This window comes from Cucurbita pepo, chromosome LG01 (genome assembly GCF_002806865.2).
Source record: "Cucurbita pepo subsp. pepo cultivar mu-cu-16 chromosome LG01, ASM280686v2, whole genome shotgun sequence".
Classification (NCBI taxonomy): Eukaryota; Viridiplantae; Streptophyta; class Magnoliopsida; order Cucurbitales; family Cucurbitaceae; genus Cucurbita; species Cucurbita pepo.
The window spans coordinates 11208593-11213332 of NC_036638.1; the positions used below are offsets into that span (position 1 = coordinate 11208593).

General features: G+C 33.3%; 1 non-coding gene across 1 annotated transcript; it reads left to right on the forward strand.

Moving 5' to 3' along the window:
• The first annotated feature begins 4433 nt into the window (after nt 1–4433).
• Nucleotides 4434–4505, forward strand: TRNAQ-UUG. The gene has a single exon. It is a non-coding gene; the product is annotated as a tRNA-Gln (tRNA).
• Nucleotides 4506–4740: the final 235 nt, after the last annotated feature.

Genomic DNA, 4740 nt, shown 5'->3' on the forward strand with positions numbered 1-4740 from the left:
CGTGTGGCTTTTTCTTCAAAAGAGTCAACATCAAACGTCAGGTCTTTAATTGGCAACCCATCAAGGGGAGAGTCGATTGCATCGATTCCATCAACGGTCTTCCCATGAGTTTATGGTGCATGACCCATTTTTTATATCATCCACCTTCGAGCGCCACCGTCCATGAGATGCATTGTGGCCAACGTAACTCTTAGGTCCTATGAGCAAGTTCCTGTAACCTTCAAGTATTGTTCTACGTCAAAAATAAATTTTTTTTAATTCATTAGCATCCTGGTTCCTATTTAAGGGTTTGTGTTTTTGGATTTTCTGTTTGTTAAGCCCAACATGAGCTTGGCTTGGGGTGTGGTTCTCTACGACCCTCCTTGTCAAACTCACTCTAGTGCTCATCTTAGTCATCTCAACCATGATGGTGTTCAACAAAAGAGACCTTGAAAATGACGGAATTATCACATTAACCATTTTAATGATCTCAACCTCACTGGTTGAAATTGAACCAAATATCTAGGACCTAACACTATTAAAGGTTCAAAGTTCATAAAAGTATTTTTAATCAAAAATACTATTAAACTTGACCATTATAGGGCCTCTCAAACCAAGTTCATAGAAGTCTTTTGAATTTAAGATACANAAGTTCATAAAAGTCTTTTTAATCTAAGATACTATTGAACTTGACCATTATAGTGCCTCTCAAACCAAGTTCATAGAAGTCTTTTGAATTTAAGATACATCCNTTCATTCAAAAGCCTCCAATAATACCATACAAATTACAAAATGTTAAAAAAAGAAAAAAAAAAAGTATTGTTTCCAAGTATTGTNTCGAGAATCAAACTCGGGTCTCCTCGATGAAAGCCAGATCTTCTGTGAATGTCTAACTCTTCGACACGTTTTTTTATGTGTGTGATAGAGTTCTCAGAGATACTACCACATTTCTCGTTCGATCACGTGGCTCTTTCTTCAAAAGAGTCAACATCAAACATTAGGTCTTTGATTGGAAACCCATACAGGGGAACGTCGAGTGCTTGAATTCCATCAATGGTCTTCCCATAATTTTTTTGTGCATGACCAGTTTTTTATACCATTCACCTTCAAGCGCCACGATAGTTTTGCATTGCCCATGAGATGCATTGTGGGCCAATGTAACTCTCAGTCTAGGACACTGATGTGAAGTATAATATCAAAATATATTAACGTATTTGATATGTTAAATATTAAAATAATTCATATTAATTTTGGTTCTCTCAATTATGTGTCTTATATCCTTGAAGATATCAGGCACATTTACAAATGTCTTGATGAGTGTCTTCAAAATAATACAAAGTCTTGATTTGTAAGGGATATCTCTACAACCCAAAAAAATCAATTCATTAGTCAAATAAACTCTCTGCTTAAATCTTATTGACCCAAGGGCAGATCTCATAATGAAATGTGACGCATCAAATATCGGATATGGAAGTATCTAAAATTATCAAAGAGGACAGAGAATCAATTATCATATTTCATTCAAAAGCCTCCAATAATACCATACAAATTACAAAATGTTAAAAAAAGAAAAAAAAAAAGTATTGTTTCCAAGTATTGTTTCCATTGTACTCTGTGTACAAAAATTTTAAAGAAAATTTAATTAACAAAACTATTAAAATCTATTGGAGAGTCAAATTTAGTTTTAGAAAAAGAAGGGAATAATCTTGTTTGGAACAAAAAAATAATTTTGCTAGATAGAAGTAAATTTTGTTGTGGTTTGATTTTAAAATTCTACCTATAAAAGAAGTTGAAAACCCCTTTGAGATTACCTATGGGAGAGTTTCTAACAAAGTCTCTCTTCTCTCCTCTGTCTTCTCAAACTGATACTAATCTAACCAATCATTTGCATGGACTCAAAAGTTCAATTACCTATCAAAGAAGTTGAAAACACCTTGTGAAAGTCTGTAAGCATACTATGACCTCTAGCTTTGCAAAATCCAGCGTTGTTGGCGCTTATCAAAATCGCTGCCAAAATAAAGTTTAACAAGTGGTTCTATGGTGTAGTGGTTAGCACTTTCGACTTTGAATCTAACGACCTGTGTTTAATTCCCGATAGGTAATCCACCAATTTATACAAAATTGGTCCATAGCCAATTCGGTAGGGTCACTTTTGGACCGATAATCTGTAGAAGGGGTTACTAAGGTTGAGATCATACAAAATGGAACCATAGCTCAATGTTAAAGTATTTGATTGCAGATCAAGAGGTCACAAATTCGAACCTATTTGGGCTCTTCTATCTAGGATAGAATTTTGTTACACTTTTTTGACCGACACTATGTCTAAGGGGTCACTAAGGTTAAAATCCTACAAAATGGATCCATGGCTCAGTGGTAGAGAATTTGACCGGTCACCGTTTGAATTTGGTTGGGCCTTTTTATTTTAGACAGACACTTTTTACACTTTTGGACTGACACTCTGTAGAAGGGGTCACTAAAGTTGAAATCATGTAAAAAGGTAGAGCATTGACTGTAGATCAAGAGGTCACCAGTTTGAATCTGGTCTCCAAGCACCCACTGTGAACATAGTTAAAAACTTGCCATTAGTCAACTTACACTCACTCCATATTTTCCATATCTTTCATGTAACTAAGAGTAGTTGCCCTAGACACCAAGCATCCATTGTGAACATGGTTAAAAACTTACAATTAGTCACGTACTCACTCCATGTTTTCCATATCTTTCATGTAACTAACTATTTTTTATGTTTTAAAATGATTTTTTTCAACATTTCCCTTATTTTGTACTATCAACCTATAAACTCTATTTTAAATATAATGTAAATATATATGTTCATTATATTTTAATTCTTTTTTTATTTTGAGAAAAATTTTTACTTTGTTTTCACCCTCTTTTAACTTGCAATCTGTGGTGCTTCGAGAACCCATCGAAAATTGGTCATGACTCCCTTATTGTTTTCACTTACTCCTCCTAAATCTATAAAATGTCTCCTATTTTTATTCATTTTCTCCTTTCTTAAATATCAAAATCTTAAAGAAAAGAGAAGAGCTCTCTAAAATATTCTTCTTTGCCACTAATTTCACATAATTTAACATTTTAAAAATCGGTAAATTAAAAAATCCTATATATATTCGTAATTTCAGGTAGTCTTCCAATCCGAAANGAAAAAAGACTTCTTTTTTTATTGTGCAACGAACGATTAAAAAAAAATTATTAATTATTATATTATTGCTGTTTTATTTTTTTTCCGAAAACTATCTAGCAAAATAATTAGATAAAAGAGCTTCGACCTTGTCAACTGATAGTGTCGAGCATGATAATGTGAGTTTGTAACCCATCCGTTAGGGTTCTTGGAATGATTCTCTAGATTATCCCTTCCATGTTGGAAGTTGGGCCATGGGTCTTGGGTGAAGGAACAGTTGGTTTACCGCCCCAAAGAGTTAAGGAAGTATCTTGAGGCTAGTTTCACATAGTATCATTGTCTTTCAGATAACAATTCTTTTCTATTTTATCTAAATTTTTTAAATATGGGTTCATTTCCAAATGCATGCTAACACCCTTATGGTTGAATAAATGACATGAAACTAGTTTTACATAGTAATGTTGCTTTTAGCTCCTATTGGTGGAAGGATAATATGTCGATTATACCTATAGGGTCATTGCTTTAAGCGTGACAACGAGACTAATTTTTTTTTTTAGTTAAAAATTAGAATTATAACAATCTGCCTAAAACCCTCAGACTAATTTTGCTTCATTTCTAGGTGCAGGCAAAGTAGAAAAATGAAAACATATAAATTGTAAACTCAAACATTTAAGAGAAATAAATAAGTTTGGATGGAACCAATGCTAACCAAAAAACAATCAACCAAATTTATTTCAAACATAGAAAACTTCATGTCTCCTTCTTGTAAAGCCAATAAACCAAAGGTTCTAATATAGTAGAAAAATAAAAAAATGCTACCCTCATTGTGTTGTGCTCGGCCATAAATAAGTATAAATTTTGATGTCATCTTTACATCTTTTATACAGAAAAGTTCCTTAAATAGGAAGCATTTTCACACAAAGGAGAAGCAATAATGGAGGGTTTGAAATAATATAGTTTTCACCCCTTGTTTCTCGAGTGAATATTGAAATAATATAGTTTTCATGTTAAGTTTTGCACGGAAGAAAGAAAGACTGGGATGTAAAGTATTATTTCAATTTGTTTTTAATATACAACAATATATAAATTAACTATAAAAAATATATAAAATTACATGTTCTCCAAGAGCTTCAATCAACATTGGAGGGATACTTCTGCAACCACTCTAAAGGTGCTCAAGATCACAACGAGTTAGATAAAACAACTCTAGAACTTTGAATCCAATAACTTGAGTTTGACTCGTGATAGGATCTCTCTTCTTGTGGAATCTGCATAAAATAGGAAAACCATTCCAAAATAAATTTTTATAAGGGATTCTATGGTGTAGTGGTTAGCACTTTGGACTTTGAATCCAACGACCTAGATTCAACTCCTAGTAGGACCTTTATGAAATGACCTTGATGCGAAAACACAGAATAAGGAACGACAACACAAGACATTTTAAAACAAAAGGGTGTTACCTAGCATTCGATGCGAAAACACAAATTTTCTTGAGGCATAAGGTGTAACTTTCTTGAGTTATTTCGAAGTTGCTCCGCTTCATGCCTTCCAATGCCTTCCAAGGCTTCATGAACATGACCTCCGTAATCATTTGAACCCATAATAACTAGCATGAGTTT